Source organism: Vipera ursinii, assembly GCF_947247035.1.
Source record: "Vipera ursinii genome assembly, chromosome: 1".
NCBI classification, from domain to species: domain Eukaryota; kingdom Metazoa; phylum Chordata; class Lepidosauria; order Squamata; family Viperidae; genus Vipera; species Vipera ursinii.
Window position 1 is genome coordinate 294,397,354 of NC_139512.1, and position 18,589 is coordinate 294,415,942.

At 39.0% G+C, this 18,589-nt stretch overlaps 1 protein-coding gene across 2 annotated transcripts in view; it reads left to right on the top strand.

Moving 5' to 3' along the window:
* Nucleotides 1–3,550: 3,550 nt before the first annotated feature.
* The window catches only part of TJAP1 (tight junction associated protein 1), a 62,554-nt gene continuing 47,515 nt past the window's right edge, over nt 3,551–18,589 (top strand). For both annotated transcript variants that reach the window (XM_083357432.1, XM_083357433.1), the window contains exon 1: nt 3,551–3,926. The gene's annotated coding sequence lies outside the window, so the exon portion shown is untranslated. The remainder of the gene's footprint in view (nt 3,927–18,589) is intronic.

Here is an 18,589-nt window from a genome sequence, read left to right on the forward strand (position 1 = left end):
TCCTTCTTTTCTCTAGACTAGCCATATCCAATTCCTGCAAGAGTTCTTCATATACTTTAGTCTCCAGGTCATTTTAGTTGCTCTTCTCTGCACATTTTCCAAAGTTTTAACATATTTTTTGTAATGTGTTAACCAAAATTGGATGCAGTATTCCAGGTGTGGTCTTACTAAGGTTTTATAAGGAGCTTCTTGGAGTTTGAGTTAAGACATCCCCCAAGCTGACACAACTTGTTTCTAATAATTCTGCTAATGATTCCTAATTGGCTAGACGAATTCATGATGTCCACATCCTGGTTTTTTAGAAAAATATGTATCTGGAAATTAGTCTCTTTAATTTTAATGAAAAATGCACCTGCCTTTTATGAACATTTTCTTAAAGCTTGTACCATTTTTGTACACTTTGCTTAACCAGGGTTTATTAACTAAGCCACAATTGAATAAACTCACACAACAGAACGACTATACACCCTTCATTATATAGGATAGACCTTTATTTTAGAAAGCTTTATTTTCTATTTTAGAAAGCTAAATCTTTTAGGGGTTCTTTAAGTTTTACCATAAAAATGGTATAATACATTCTTTTGTATTCCTATGAAAAAATATGGCAGTTGAATTGTTTTTTTTAAATAAATTTACATATACTTTTTAATTTTATATAATTATATCAGAATATGCATTTTTGCAATTTTCTTATTTGTAAAGCAAAAGCATAAATTTCTGGACTGGGAGGCTTGTTCAGGATCACTCACTCATTTATTTATTTATTTATTTTAATTCCATTTATATCCCGCCCTTCTCCGAAGACTCAGGGCGGCTTACAAACTTAGCAGTAGCCTTCATTCTATGTATATGCCTGCTTATTAGGGCTTTCACACAACCCCCAAGCGGCATTATTACAAAGTCAGCTTAATTGCCCCCAACAATCTGGGTCCTCATTTTACCCACCTCGGAAGGATGGAAGGCTGAGTCAACCTTGAGCCTGGTGGGATGCAAACCTGCACTAATTGCAGGCAGCTGGTGTTACTTAAGGAGGCATTAGCCCACTGCTCCACTCATGCCTTGGTCACTTCCAGTTTGGACTACTCCAACACCCCCTACATGGGACTACCTTGAAGACTGCCCAAAATTATAACTGGTCCAGAATGTAATGGCATGCACAGTGATGGGTGCTCCTATATTTACCCACATTACACCTAGTTGTGCAAGCTGTACTGGCTCCCAGTTTCCTTCTGGGTGAAATTCAAGGTGCTGGATATTATTTTTAAAGTCCTATATGGCACTGGACCAGACTATCTGTGGAATCATATCTCCCTAAGCACATTTGCTGGTCCTACCAGTTCAGATAGGGTGGGCACACTCCTTGTCCCTCCCCTTAAACATTGTCATCTTATGGGAATTAGGAAGTGTTCTTTTTCCATGGCAGCCCCCCTACCTTTTTAGCTTTCTGAAAAAACACTTGACATGGCTTTCTCCCCCAAGCCCTGGGATAAGGTGAAATTGATAGAGGACTTAGTGGTGAACTGTATTTGAAAATTTAATGATTGTGCCAGGTTAATATTTGATTTTAATATTTTTATTGTTTAATCTTTGGTTGTAAGCCAACCAGAGTTTGCTACAGTATGTGCAACACCATAAGCCAAACAAAAAACATTATAGCTTTGAGCAGAGGTCAAACTCCTCCAAATAACTATCTTTGGGTCACAACAATACTTGGTAAGTGCTGAAGTTGCTTCCTATGAAACTAGGGCACTGTTCACCATGACAAAAAGGTTGGGCCACAGGAGGTATTCCAGAGGAATGGTACGGCTGCAGTGTTACCTGACAAATTCAGGGCCTCTTTAGTTGGATCAGGCATTTAATATCTCAATGCCTTTCACACTGAACCATACACCTATCCAACCTTGCATGTAGTGGTAGGGGTTGCTGCTGAGGCAGTGCTGGTTTTGTAGGCAAAGGAAATGTGTGGCTTGGCTAGAGGAAACAGGTTGGGCCTACTTGAGGAAAGGAAGATGGCCAAAGAGGAAGACTGTCTGAATGCTGCTCTGCTGGGTAAAAGAGGGATGAACTTTGCAGGGAAGGGGACAGAAGGGGAAATGACTCAGAAAAAGCCAAAAGAGATCTTTCTGTTCAGCAAGGAGAGAGCAGAAAGCAAGATTTGGCCAGCTAGCTCTTAATAATACAGGCCTGCTATCTCATACCAACCTAGATACAGTATGATATTGAAGAAATATTACTATGAACCCAGTGATAAAACCAAATATTGTTCCTTTTGTTATTAACAAAGGAAATGGGGTGTTCTGTAGTTCTGTTTTGGAACTCTGTAGTTCTGTTTGGAACTCTGTTTCACATTACATTACAATATTTTAATGTAATACACTATGTTTAATAGCATACTTGGGTAATCCAGGTTTTTGACTTACTATGATATTTTGCATCAAGATATGCAAAGATTTCTGTGTTGGGTGAACTACTCTTGACAATTTCAATTTGAAATCTCTGGCCTATGAATACAGTCCTGAGATATTTGTTCCTAACCAGAACAAAGCCAAAAAGATAGCATGTTATCTCCCTACCAATTCCATCCTTTTGTATTTGTATCAACTTGTTCATAAGTCCAAAAGGGCAATAGATTGCACTATAATGGTACAATGCATCTTTCATCATCTCTCCCCACCCCAACACGATTTTGCCTTTATAAGGGTCTGGATGTGTATTTTGCCAAATGGTAATATTTTATACACTTTTGAACATTGGTGTTAGGGAAAGTCCACCAAGAATACAATAATAAAGCCGATTATTTAACAAATCAGTCCAGAGTTCTCAGTTAAAGCATAAATGAGCAGGTTCAAATTTTGGGGACATTATGCAAAGGCTGTTTTCTGGATAAATCTGTATTGCTGGAAAAGGTAAAGTAAAGCAAAGTAAAGTAAACAAGATAAGCAGCGAAAAGTGGATGGATTCAGTTAATAAAGCCACTGGGTGATAGATTTGAAGTGCCATTTTGGGACAGGTTATCCTTGGGATAATATGCAATTGCTAAAAGCTGACCTCAGTTTGATGGCACATAATCAATGCTTTATCCATGTGAAAAAGTGGGCTTCAGTATGGTTATCTTTTAAAGTCACCAGGCCTCCCCCCCCTCCAGCAACACACCCACCACTAAGTTTGTCGCCTTCTGCGGAAAACTCACTTCCTTCGGCAACGAGTGCCTGCGGGTTTGAGAAACTCACTACTTTAAAACGTTTTAATAGTGCATCCCAGATAGGCCACGTTTTATTGCAAACGGAGTACAAGGGGTTGCAGTTTCTGGCTCCAGCCCTCCTCGCGTTCCAAAGGAAGCCCCTTTCCATCCCTCGAGACTTTCCTTCGGGATGAAGACCACGCGGCAGAAGGGCAGCCCAGACACCGCAGAGACGCCTAAGGACCACCTCGCGTCCCTCACACCTCCCCCCCCCGCCCTCCGGTTTTCCAAAATGCCATGGCAACCCTCCCGACGCCAGAGCAGCCTCCTCCTCCTCCCTCTCGCTTTCTCCGGCTCTTTTTGGTGATGATGCAACCACGCCGCTACGTGGGGATTCCGCCGGATTATCCGGCGTGCCCCGCGGCAAAATGGCGGCCTGAGCTGAGCGGGAGGGTCCGGGCCGAGAGGGGCAGCGGGCGGTGGGGTGGGAGGGGGGAAAAAAAAGCAAAAGTTTGCCGGAGATTTGAAATGCTACGGCTCGAGCCGGAGCGACGAAGCGGGAATCCGGTCCTCCAGCTCGACTGGGAGCGGGCAGGAGCCTCCCCGTCGCCCAGAGGACGAGCGAGCGAGTGAGCGAGCAACAAACTCCTGAGAGTTAGACGAACTGCGTGGGTCTTCGCTGCTCGTCGCCCAGAGCTTGCTCGGAGGCTGCTCACCCTCGCCTCGGGAGCCTGATCCCGTGGAGGTAATAGTCATCTCTACCCCTCGGAGCTGCCTGCTAATGAACCGCCCGGGTGGGAGTGGAAAGGGGCGGGAACTAGCGCTGTCTCGCCTTCGCCTCCCGGTCCCGGAGACGGTCTGGCTTTGTGGCTGTAACCGCAGGCTGCAGCTGAAGTTCGCCCTCCCAGGCAAGGTACCATCCCGAAGCAGCCTGTGCTCAAATATAGCCCACACGGGGATCGGGGTGGGTGGGTGGGAGGGAACTTACGTAGCCCAATCTCTGGGGTGGACTTCGTGCAATTCCGCCCACCCGTTCAGACTTGGCGCCAGCGCCTGCCTTTGCTCCCGTGTCTTCCTGCGAGCGAGTGGCGGGGCGGGTGGTTTCTGCGGGAATTGGTTGGCTTTGTGAATCGCGAGGGCAGTTGGGGTCAGGTACGATAAGGAGAACGGTATTCTCTTCCGCCGAGAACGAGCGGTGCATTGCGATGCAGGTTCAATATGGAGAAGGCTGTTTAGAGAAGGGGTAATTGGTAGAGAAAGGAGCAAGGGTCCTGCCACGGTGATGTTTTAATTTGGCTGGAAATCCTCGCTTGGTTATCTTTAACGCCGATATGTCGAAGTGTAGAGGATGTTTTTACAAATTGCGTTTACGTTCTGTCAAACTTCCAAGACGCTTAAAATCGCATGCCTCCTTTTCTCCATTATTTATTTGTAGCAGTCCTCAAGGTAGATTGGGCGAGAAGGAGCAACTGATACAAAATCTTTCAGTGAATTTTGTAGCTTAGATTAATTTGAGCTATAATTTCCCAGGATTAAGCTAGTAATTGAACTGTGTGTTGTGTAGAAATACTGTGTACGTGCATACCCTTAGCAAACTTGAAACATCTGAGTCAATATATTGATTCAATATTTTCATCTCTGGATCCTTTGGATTCTCTCCAGTGCCAGTGTAGTTGTGTTATGCAAGAATATGATTTGTTATATTGCAGCTTAGTGTGCTGTGCAAACTCAAGAACTGGAGTAACTTTTCTGGTTCAGTTTATGAACTGATCATATGAACCCATGTAATTGGGTTTATTCAATGAAAACTGATTCATTTAAACATGGATTCTGAATATAGATTTTGTCTCACCAAAAATAAAATCGTTTATTCCCTTTTGTGAAGGGAATAAAGACATAGAATAAAAGCTGCATTTGCCCAACACGTCTATTCATGGGTTACAGTGTTTATATATATATATATATATATATATATATATATATATATATATATATATATATATATATATATATATATTATTAAAAAGTTTTAGCATACAATTTTTCTTTAAAAATCCCCCCTCCCCCTCCCTTCTCCCTCCCCCCCTACCTCTCCCCCCTCCCCCCCTCCCCCCCCCACTTCCCAGAGCTAAATACAAGGTATATATAAAAAAAACAATCATAAACAACCATATACTAACAACTATAAACTCTAAAATCCATCACTCTCTAGCTTATATAGGATAAAACAAACCTTAGTAATATTAAATATATATAAAGAAACTAAAATAGAAAAAGAAAAAAAAGAAAGAAGACTTATTCAAATGCTACATGAAACTTCCAAAACACGCAATAGAAAATATACATGCTGGTTTCAAACATGATGTGACTACGTACAAGGAGATCCTAAGCTTGGAAAGAAATGTCTGGTGTTTGAAATCATATAGCCTCTTGCGAGAAGAGGAGGTTGTTCAAAATTGGTTTCAATATACTCAGTTACGGGCCAGGTGGAAAGAAGACCAGAAAAATGGTTTTACAATGACTGATGAAAATTTGATAAAGCAAATTAGAAATCAGGGACCAGCACATATTAAACGGATATATCTTGCATTGATAGAGATTGATTCAGAAACAGAACTTGTTAAGGATTGTATGATAAAATGGGCCCAAAACATTCAGGAAGTTATCACAATGGACACGTGGGAAAAGATTTGGGTGAGGAACGTAAAATTTACACAAGCTCAAAATCTAAGAGAGAATTTTTACAAAATGTTTTATAGATGGCATTTAGATCCTAAAAAGCTTGCAAGTATGTATCCGAATTATCAGCCTAAATGTTGGAGGTGCGGTGATGAAGACGCAACATATTTTCACATATGGTGGACTTGTAAAAAGGTTAAGGCTTTTTGGATAAAAGTCTGGTGGAACATGCAGAAGATTTTTAAACAGAGGATAAAGTTTTGTCCGCAACTTTTTTTGTTGGGAATAATTACAGATGTTACAGTTGTGGACACCAAGTTGATGTTGAATTTAATTACGGCAGCAAGACTTTTGATAGGTCAGTATTGGAAGAAAGAGGAACTGCCGACCATAGAAGAGTGGACTTTAAAGGTTTCCGACCTGGCAGAGATGGCGAAGATTTCGGCCTATTTGAAAGATCACTCGCAAGAACGCTATATTATGGAATGGAGAAAATGGATTGAGTTTATCCAGAACAAGTATAGGGTTACAGTGTTTATATTATCTAGGTTTACACTATGGACTGAAACCAGATAGCTACATTTTAGTCTAGTGTGTCCAATTTGGTAGTTTATATTCAGAGTGTCATGTTGACGCACATGATTCAATAAACCAGTGTTTACTTTATTAACATGAGTTAGCATAGCAATAGTGATAGCACATATATTGCTTCATAGTGCTTTACAACACTCTAAGTGGTTTACAGTGTCAGCATATTGTCTCCAACAATATGGAAGGATGGAAGGCTGAATCAACTTTCAGTCAGTCAGGATCGAACTCCTGGCAGTAGGCAGAATTACCCTGAATTACTGTATTCTAACCACTGCACCACTATGGCTCCATATTGTGCAACTATGCCAAACACATGTATTGTCGAAATAAATAAGCCTCGCAATAAAATTGAATCAAAAATAGTGTGGAATGTGGTGTGAAGTAAAATGATGCTATAACTGGATATGGGAATATGCTTCTGAATTAACTGAAAAACCAACTCCTTTTAATTCAGAAAATAATTTATCTGCCAACATGCTGGAAATAGCCTATTCCTCTAAATGCACTCCTTTGTTTATAATTTGAAATTTAGATTCAACTTTTCTATTTATCTGCACATTATTTATCATATTTAGTTTGTCATGCATGATTTATTATTTTGCAGGATGGTTTTCTGTATATTAATGGAAAGTTAAGACTTAGGAAACTTTGATCCTGTTATTCTCACTGGCTTGCTATTTTTAAAAATATATTTTTGAATGAATTATGGAACACAAAGTTAAGAAAATGTTTTGCCTCAGTTATAAGTGATACATTATTTAAATTGCTTGTTTAAAGAAAAACTTAATATGTATAACTAATTTATACATACCCTTAGAATCTGAATTCACACAGCATATCAAAAGATGTTTGGTGTGCTATGCTGTGAGTATATTCAGACATGGATATCATATTTGAACAAACAATGGCTTACTATGCTTACGGGGCCTAGAGAGCTGCTGGAGGTCCAGCCGATCCGAATCCGACCGGTTGCAGTTAAGAACCTATATTAGGTCTTATCTCGCAGCGATGAGGGCAGCGAGGTGCAATTACTTCTCTGCCCTCATCGCGTCCGCAGATAATCGCCCGGCCGCCCTGTTTAGGGTGACTCGCTCCCTCCTTAATCAGGAGGTGAGGGAGGATCCCTTGCAGGGTCGTGCCGAGGAGTTTGGTCAACATCTGTCGGATAAAATCGCTCGGATTCGGACCGGTTTGGACTCCAGCTGGGCAGAGTCTGACGATCAGGACACGGGCGGTCTTGTCAATGTTATCTGGGAGGAGTTTGATTCTGTGACCCCTGATGAAGTGGACAGGATTATGGGGAGGTTGAGCTCCACCACATGTTTATTGGATCTGTGCCCTTCCTGGCTGGTTTATGCAGCTAGGGAGAGGACCCGAGGCTGGTTCCAGGCGGTGATATCTGCTTCTTTGAGTGAGGGTAATTTCCCCACCGTCTTGAAGGAGGCGGTGGTGAGACCTCTCCTCAAGAAGCCTGCCTTGGACCCAGCTGTCTTGAACAACTTTCGTCCAGTCTCCAACCTTCGCTTTCTTGCGAAGGTTGTTGAGAGTGTGGTGGCGCATCAGCTCCCTCTGGTCCTGAATGAAGCGGATTATCTGGACCCGTACCAATCGGGTTTCAGGCCCGGGTACAGCACGGAGACGGCATTGGTCGCTCTGGTGAATGATCTCTGGAGGGCCCGGGATAGGGGATATTCCTCTGTCCTAGTCCTATTAGACCTCTCAGCGGCTTTCGATACCATCGACCATGGTATCCTGCTGCGGCGTCTCAGGGGATTGGGAGTGGGAGGCACAGTTCTTCGGTGGTTCTCCTCCTATCTCCTGGGACGTTCGCAGTCGGTGTTGGCAGGGGGGCAGAGATCGGCCCCTAGTTCTCTCGTTTGTGGAGTTCCTCAGGGTTCGGTTCTCTCGCCTCTCCTGTTCAACATCTACATGAAACTGCTGGGTGAGATCATTCATGGTTTTGGAGTTGGGTATCATCAATATGCTGATGATACCCAACTTTTCATTTCGACCCCAAATCACCCCAGTGATGCCCTCGCTGTGATGTCCCGTTGCCTGGAGGCGGTTCGGGTCTGGATGGGGAGGAACAGACTTCAACTCAACCCTGACAAGACTGAGTGGCTGTACATTCCGGCATCCCGGGACATTCAAAATGTTCCATCACTTTCTATGGGGGGGTGAGTCTTTACCCCCCGTAGATAGGGCTCGCAACTTGGGAGTCCTCCTAGATGCACGGCTTACCTTAGAAGATCATGTAGTAGCCGTGACTAGGGGGGCTTTCGCACAGGTTCGCCTGGTGCGGCAGTTGCGGCCCTATCTAGACCGGGATGCCCTGTGTACGGTCACTCATGTGCTCGTGACCTCTCGTCTTGACTATTGCAATGCTCTCTACATGGGGCTTCCCTTGAAGACCACTCGGAGGCTCCAACTGGTACAGAATGCGGCCGCGAGAGTTGTCTTGGGAGTTTCCCGGTACTCCCATGTTACACCTTTGCTCCGCGAGCTGCATTGGTTACCAGTTGTCTTCCGGGTGAGGTTCAAGGTCTTAGTGATGGTTTTTAAGTCCTTACATGGCATGGGTCCGGAATACCTCGGGGACCACCTGCTGGCGGCGTCGACTCCCCTCCGCCCCGTGCGTTCCCACAGAGAGGGCCTCCTCAGGGTGCCTCCAGTCAGAGAATGTTGGCTGGTGGCCCCCAGGGGGAGGGCCTTCTCTATGGGCGCTCCGGCTTTGTGGAATCAGCTGCCGGTTGAGCTCCGGATGGCACCGGATCTCCGCTCCTTCCGGCGCGGGTTAAAGACCCATTTATTTGAACAAGCTGGCCTGGCCTGATGGGGAATTACTTAGGGTTTTAATACTTATATATATTTTTTATTGTTTTTATTGTGGGCAATAATTTAATTCTTTTTTAACTTTTGTATTTTTGTAGTTTTAAGATATGCCCTGTTCACTGCCCTGAGTCCTTCGGGAGAAGGGCGGTATAAAAATTTAATTAAATAAATAAATAAATAAATATTATTACATAGGAAATAGATTTCTTTCCACAAATAATTAATACTATACTACACAAATACTGTACTATATAAACATTCAGAAAGGAGCTTTATATAAAACTTATGTTACTTTTATTTTAATTATTTGATATTGTACTTTTTCTTGTGATAAACATGCAAAGAGAATTTAATATCCTTTCTATTTTCTAAGAAATGCCATTCTTAATGAGCAAAGCGTCACTTGGAACGGTTTGAAAAGGTAGGAGTTAACATAGTCCGAATAATCTGAAGAGGGATTAGATCAGAACCAGTCTATCTTTTGCCAAGATTAAAAAGCACCAATAGTTGGGGATGTCTACTTTCAGCCAAGATGGAAAGGCCACATAGAGGCAGCAGTAGATATGGTTGTCCAAGTCTAGAACAGATGCATCTAAATTGTAGAAAATGAGAAAGTGCCTTTCTGCTTTTTGTTTGTTTGTGCAGAAGCAATTCCATGCTTATAAATTGCATAGTATTTGGAGATGAACTGCATTGCAACTGCAGTGGGTTGAGAATACGAATAAGGGATTTGTGAACATGGGGCATAGATTTATTTCTGAGGCAGAATTAAGGGATCAGTTCCTTAAACAGATATAATCTATTTCCAAAGACCAGCATCAGGAATTTAATCTTGATGTTGATGGATTGAAAAACAATGATGCTTTACATAGTTTCAGCTGAAAATCACAGTATGAGTTAAAAATTAATTGTAGCTTTGTTGGCCACCAGAAACTAAATCTACAGAGGTCAATTTATTTTAGGCCAAATGAAATGTTACAAAACTATTGCTACTTTGCAAGTTTCCCCATTGAACAAAATGGTTAGGAAGAAAGAGGGGAACAGGAGAGGGAAAAATGTAATCAGTATAAGAGCCATATCTATACTAGATTACATTGTCCCATGAAATCATTTTATCCCTTTTCCTTCCCTTTGTTTCCCCAACTATTTGTTTTCATAAAGAGATATAGCAACTCAGAATCTTGCATCAACTTTGTAAAATTCAGCTGGCTTTATGAACTGTGAATTGCTACATTTTAGCATCTATTAATTATAAATTATACTATGGTTGGTTGGAATGAGGAGATGCTTGATTCTTCATGTATCAGATACTATGAATGATACTTAGCTTAGAAATATATAGCAGTAATTATGAATATAATTATTTGGAATTAATGTAATCCAAATAAAAAGATGAAATTGTGAATGCTGTCTTAACCAATATGTTGTGAATAAAATAGCTGGCAAGGGAAGTTGTTGATTGAAGATATGAAAGGGGAAAAAGTCATATGAGGTTTAACTGATAGGCAAAAAAATAAATAAATCTTGGTTTCATTACTGAGAGGAAATGAGAAAAGCTTATTTAGAGTTGTGGTTTTCAATATTGCATATTTATCTTTTGAGAGAGATAAATTGTTATACAGATAATACCGGCACATGAAAGATGCACCTTTCGTGGTAGTAAAGTAATCTTAGATGTGGTGATTGAGATGTTCATGTTCAGTTGAATGTTATTTCTGCTTTGCTTGAAAACAGCCCATGTAATGCAGATAATTTCTTAATCTGAATATTTTATATGGTTCTGTTGTGAGAGCCAGTTTGGTGTAAGGCATCAGGCCAGAAACTTAGAGACTGAGTTCCAGTCCCACCTTAGCTGGTTGACTTTGTACCAGTCCTTGTCTCTCAGCCCTAGGAAATAGGCAATGACAACAACCTGCCAAGAAAACTGTAGGAACTTCCATAGGTAGTGGAGTACTTGGTGTTCTCTGAACTTGGTTATGAATGTTGTGTTACCAGAGTGCTTCTAGCACATCTTCAGTGCTAAAAGAGGTAGGATTTGCTCTCTATTTGTATAAAGTAGTTTACTTGTTATACAAGAAAAGGGGTTTTTCCCCTTGGTAGTTCTTTGATTAGGGTATTGTTTATTGCATCTTTTGTCTGGTGTAAATCTTGGTGTTAATCCCTGCTTATCTGGGTGTTGATTGTTGGTGAGGAGGTGTTCATTTTGTTTCCTTTTTAACTTTTTAAGGCTTCTTTTGGATGGTGTGTAAATGTTCTTTATCTCTATGTGCTTGTTGCTGGTTCATTTGTTGGAATGCCAAGCTTACAGGAATTCCCTAGTGTTCTTGGATTTTACTTGCTCTAGATCAGGGGTGTCAAACTGGCGGCCCGCAGGCTGGATGCGTCATGCACAGGCCATGCCCACCCCAGCTCTGCAAAGGCAAAAAATGTTACGACACATCACATGATGCAGTTGAGTTTGACACCCGTGCTCTAGATGCTCAGTGTCCCAGTTGAAACTGTGGTTGAGTCTGTCTGTGTGTTGTGAGATTAAGAGGTGTTTTATTATGTTTTCTGACTACTAGTTGGTGTTCATAGTGGCGTTCTGCTAGTCTTCTACCTGTTTGGCCTACATGGTAGCTGTTACAGCCTTTTTACGCTATATGTTGTAAATTATTCCTGATTTTGGTTTTTTGTTTTTTTGGCTCCTGGGACTTCTGGTTTATTTAAGATGTTTTGGAGGGCTTTGGTTATGTTTTAATAAACTGATATTATGTATTCAAATGAACAGAATATTGAAAAAAGAATCATTGGAATCCTTTCCCTATGTCCTTTAATGTGACCCAATAAACAAACACTGTAAATTATATTTTGTTATTTATTATTTTCTATATTCATAATTTTCTCCAAGCCTTTTGTATTCAATTTGAGATCACAATTTTTGACCATGGCAATTGGTATTTGAGAGTATTTCTTTTGGATCTGGGAAAAAAATCACATTTTTCTATCACTTTTTTGTTATGTTTTATTTTAAAAAAATATTATAATCCATTGCATAAAAAATTCTAAATTTTACCTTTTATTGGAGTGGCCAAGTTTCACAATACAGGATATGGATATTGGCACAATATCGCTTATTCCCTCATTTTACAGACTGTTGTATGCCGTTGATATGCTAGTCCTTTTGTTTCACGCTTTGTATTTCTGTAGGAATTTGTCATACAAATTCAGAGCCTAAATTTGCCTCTTCTCTTTAAGCAGAACTTGGCATTACTTTATCTCCATAGTTAACAAAAGTAAGCTATTGCAATGACAGTTTTCTAGAAAGGTCATTTTCATAGAGGCTGAAGTGGTCTCCTAATAAAGTAACTCAAATAAGAAATCTCTATAGAGCATAGGTCTATTTTTGCCTTTTTTCCTTTCTTCTTCTGGGAAGGTAGTACAGTGCTCTCTATTTTAACTTTACTTTACTAAGGATTGTTTTCCATCACAGAAAAATTGAGAATACTTGTACAATTGACCTACAAACAGGTCCTCTATAGAGAAATTAACTGTAGAAATGTATTGCAACTTGCCCAGTAAGAGGTAATATATCTTGCAAAATAATGCTTTCAAGCAGCTTTCTTTTAACCTCTTTAATGATGAATGGTACTATAAAAAAATCTGTCTTCCATTATAATGCCATCTATGTATTACCGGTATATATATGTTTCTCTCACTATTCATATGCTCTCTTATTTATGTTCCCTTTTGGCTTGTATTATTTGTCACCACCTATTCTTTCCACCTGCTCTTTTTTAAGACTCAAACCATTTTTGTTCTGTGCCTGTTCAGATAATCTATTCTATGGCTGGTTTGCATATGATACTCTGAAAATATTTTACATGCAAAGAAGAGGACAGCTTTGAGTGAATATAATTGTTTAATGGTGTGTAGATATTAAAAGATAAGCTGCTTGGTTGACAGAAAATTCTGTTAATTGCCAAGGTGTTATTTCAAGGTGTTGAGAAATAGGGAGCAGCAGATGCCCCAAGAGCCTCTTGTTTAATGTGTTTCCTCAACCTTGGTTTAGATGGGTTGATTAGGAAGTCTCATAAACCTCAGATTTTTCCTGACTGAAATGAATTTTGCTGTCATATTGTTCATTCTGATCAATATTGCTTTCTCCAAACCAAATGAATACTGTAAAACATAAAAAAATTGCTTTATGATTTGTTATCCACTTCTGGTGAGGGGAGTTTTTGCAGAGGTAAAATAAGATTACAATTTAATTTTCACATAAAAGGCCACCAGATTTACTTTCAGCTTGAGATATTTAATGCTGTTGTTGCATTTGAACATTTTCTTTTCTGTATGTGCGGTGCTTGATAAGATTCAAGAGCTCAGATAGTCACAGCTTGCTGAGGTTCCACTGTTGCTGAATGAAGAGACAAAAATCACCACTTGAAAGGATTTGTGGGTTGATTTGTCAAAGTTTACTTTTTGAGTTAAGTCTGCCACTGTCAAAAAGTTGTGGGGATGGGTCTCCATGAGGTGGTAAATTCACTCTTCAGAGGTGAAGTAATTTTACCTGTGTTGAGTAAAGCAAACATGTTCCCCATCTTTAAGAAGCCATCAAGCCCATTTCTCTACTTGGAGGCTGTCCAGGTTCAAGCAGTAAGGAAATTCTTTTACTTACTCCCAAAGCACAGAAGCATGTGGAATTTGATCTTTCCATCCATCACTCCACGTTGCAGGCTTGAGTGAACTTTAGTTGGCATTTATCTTGAAACTGTGCTGTCTTGGGGGCTGAGAAAGTCAGAAGTGTGTACTAGTTTGATATAATTCTTCTTTGTCTAATTTATACTAAAATAAATGCCCTAATTATGATTTAAAGGCCGTTACATTTCTACTGTGGAAAGGTAGCGGGGGTGTTGGGACAAAAGAAGATAACAAAGAAGGAACTCTGGTAAGTATGTAATTGAATAAAATAAGCATTATAGCAGAAGGAAAAAATGAAGCTGGCAGTGAAACAGCTATCCCCTTAATTACTATTTTGAATCAGAAAATGTCCAGTGTTTGTTCAAAGGTTGCAACCATTTTGTTGCATGTCTAGTTTAAGGACCTGAAGGATGTATATTCTTGCTCTTAGACTTTATAGCAAATGCATGATTTTTTTAATGTATTCTTTTACTGCTTTTTAAAATAATGACCAAAACCATGAAAAAACATCAAAACATATAAAAAGCATGAAAGTTTTATATGTATGTGTATTAGAAACTTATAGGTACTTGAATAATAATGCAATTAGATAATTATAAATAGAATTGTAACTATTCATTTTGAAATAATATACCTTTCTTTTTTGTGGTATTTTTTATTTTTACTTTTTTATTTTCTTGTTTTATTTCATCAAGGTTATGGACATTTCAGGACATATTTATGCAGTGAGTTCAGGGTACCTAAAGTTCTTGAAATCACAACTTGAAGCAGGGATAGGGAAGGTGCTTTATCATTTTTCTGCAGCCACCAAAACGTTGATGGCAAACATGGGAAATTGAGCTACAAAAATATGGTTTAGGCTTTTTTTAAAAATCATTCTGAAATTCTTGGATTTTGAAGGGAGCTAGAGGGGAGCTGATTATGAATATGGAAAGGTACTGAATTTGTAGGAAGTTACTTGGCCATGCATTTGCTTACCTGGGTCAAAGGGAAACAATTAATGGGTCGTTCAGTAACCCAATAACCTACATGGAATACTGCATCCAGTTTTGGTCACCAGGATATAAAAAAGATGTTGAGACTCTAGAACAGTGGCCCCCAACCTTTTGGGCATCAGGGAACAGTTCCATGGAGCGAGGTTTTTCCATGGGTTGTCTGCATCCTGTGAATGGGGCTTTGCTTCTTTGTGTGGCCCAGTTTCTGGCATGCTGGGGGTTGGACCAGGGGTTGGGGACTTCTGCTTTAGAAGGAATACAGAGTACAGAGAAGAGCAACAAAGATGATTATAGGAATGGAGACCAAAACATATGATGAACGGTGGCAGGAATTGAGTATGTCTAATTTTATTTATTTATTTATTTTTTATTTTAATCCCATTTATATCCCGCCCTTCTCCGAAGACTCAGGGCGGCTTACAAGCTTAGCAGTAGCCTTCATTCTATATATATGCCTGCTTATTAGGGCTTTCATACACCCCCCAAGCGGCATTATTACAAAGTCAGCTTATTGCCCCCAACAATCTGGGTCCTCATTTTACCTACCTCAGAAGGATGGAAGGCTGAGTCAACCTTGAGCCTGGTGGGACTCGAACCTGCACTAATTGCAGGCAGCTGGTGTTACTTAAGGAGGCATTAGCCTACTGCTCCACCAAGGGAAAGAAGAACTAGGGGTGACATGATAGCAGTGTTCTAATATCCCAGAGGCTGCCATGAAGAAGAGGGAGTCCAGCTATTCTCCAAAGCACCTGAAGGCAGGACAAGAAGCAACGGATGGAAACTAATCAAGGAGAGAAGCAACCTAGAACTAAGGAGAAACTTCCTGACAGTTAGAACAATTAATCAGTGGAACGACTTGCCTCCAGAAATTTGGATGCTCCAACACTGGAGGTTTTTAAGAAGAGGTTGGGCACCATTTGTCTGAAATGGTATAGGGTTTTCTGCCTGAGCAGGGGGTTGGACTAGAAGACTTCCAAGATCCCTGTTAGCTCTGTTATTCTAGTATTCTGCCATTGTATTCATTCTAATGAACGTTTCCTTATTTCTTGTTTTCTGTAAAAAAAATATCTTTTTCTACCTTTCATTTTACATTTTATGTTTATTTGGGTTTTTTGTGTAAAAATCAACTGAAGTTTTACTCTTAAAGGCTTAGAAAGTTAAGTCCTTCATATCTAGTCCAGAATGAGAATTTGTATTTTTTGTTAATGTTAATACAAAGATTATATATTGTGCACACACAGACGTGTTTGCAATCACTTATTTTCCTGGACATATATTTGGGATATGTAATCTCCTAAGTATATATTACACATGGTTCTTTAAATTAGACTGAAGAAGAATGACCAGAGAGTAGGAAGATGTTTAACAATTGAAGATTTGTTGGTTTTAGTTTAATCTAGTTTTACCATTTAAAAATGAGCAAGGACTTGGGAAAACAAAATTAAAAAGAACTTTGTTAGGAATTGTTTATATACCAAAACAGAGTTATTCCTTTTCTGTAGAATATGAAAATTTGTACAAGTACCTAATTTTCAGGCTTCATCAAGTGCCTTTTAGGTGGAAAGGTGGGATAAATATTTGCAATAAATACATTTGCCTGAATTGGTTTAAGTAGGTGACATCAAAGAGAAGTTTGTTGAAAGGGTACAGAAGCAGTCATTGTCTTGGGGTATGACCTATAACTACAGTATTTCATTTAGTTATTAGATTACAAGTTTTTTTTATTTGACTGAGATGGTAAGTTAAGACACTGTTAATTATTACTTTAAAAATGTGATTGATAGTCATAATTTTACCTCTAGCAAAGACAATATTGTACTCTTATAATATACTAAATAGGATTTACCAGTATTTGCTCCTGAAATTGCACTGAACATACTTGGTTTGTATGTTTCTCCAGTTGTTGCTTTAACATCCTTCAGTTAGCAATAGCATTAAAACATAACGTATCATTGAATGTTACTATAACTAAATTGATGTTTCCAATAGAAGAAAATATATGTTGCTCCAGGTTGAACTGTGTGCTCTCTAGCTTGATTATTTGCTTGCAGATGTTTCATTACCCAACTAGGTAACATCAGTGCTAGTGAGTGTGAGGTTTGCTTTCTGTTTATGTACAGCAGCTTGCCCCATGTGCTTTAAAGTGTTCCTGTAAATGAACACTTAATTACTTTCCCTGATCATATTTATTTTAACACTTTATGCTAAATGTTATCAATTTGAGATCACAAATTTTTGATTATGGCAATTGATAATTTGAGAATATTTTGGAGGGGACTAGAATAAATCACACGCATAACCTCTCTATTGTTCTATTTCTTTTTTTGTTGTTTTTATTTTTTTAAAAAAACTTTAAAATATTGTTCATAACATACTAAATTTCCCCTTTTGTTGAAAAAGGGGGATAAGCATGCTTTCTTATAAGTGTGTTAGTTATTTATTTATATTTATTTGAACAAGCCGGCCTGGTCTGATGGGTTTAGGGTATTTTAACATTTTGTATTAATCTATTTAAATGGGCTATTGTATTTAATATTTCTTTTAATTTTTATATATTGCATTTTATTGTATTGCCCTGTACACCGCCCTGAGTCCTTCGGGAGAAGGGCGGTATAAAAATTAAATTATTATTATTATTATTATTATTATTATTATTATTATTATTATTATTATTATTATTATTATTATGGGAGTTTAAAGTAAGATATTGTGACTGTCTCAATTTCTTTGAATCTCTACTGTCTTGACTTATAAATTGTCCTGCGTTCAAAATACCGTAAACTACTGAACTTACTATTTAATCTCTGTCTTAGTTTGCAGTGCCTTATTTTCAAGTGATTTCAATTTGGTTTATCTTAGGACATGCATCATCAAGTCATTCTGGGAAAATGGCTTGATGGGTTTTGAAAGTGAATCCTCTGAGACTTTCTTGACATAAGATGCCAGTGAAACATTTTTATTTTGCAGCAAGACCAGTACTGGCACTCCTGAAAATTTACTTTTGGAAACCATGAGACATCTTGGAACAGTATGGTTGGAAGAATTTTTGGCTTGATCCAGCTGGAAACAGAATGTTCTGAAATTATTCAGAACAGTTTGTTCCTGGATTGATGAATTTTGCATATCCCTAAATAAATCTAATACTTCATATATAAACTTGTGTCTTAATTACTGAGATTCTGAAACATTTCTCTTTGGCTTTAGCAGTTTTTCAGCAGTTGTAACTGCCCCTCTATAATCATACCTGAACAAAGATTAGGAATGACCCTTGGTTTCATATAACCTTTCGCTCAGTGCAAAGAGAAAAGATTAAATGCTTTCATTTGTTCATTTTATCTCACAAACAAGTACAGACAAAAAGTGGATGTCAATAAATTCTTAGCATTAGTTAAAGGTACAACCTTATGTTAGATAACTCTTTTAAATATCTTGGAATAAGTATCCAAACAAAAAAGAATTTGGTAATGTAAATATTTAAACAGTTTGCCTCAGGTTATTATTGATAGAAATAGATGGTAAGTTTATTAGGGAAAAATAAATATATTCATAATGAATTCCCATGTTAATACCTTAGAGATATTTCAAGCAGGTTAAGAAATTGTTAAGAAGGTTATCTGAAGGGCAATGCTGC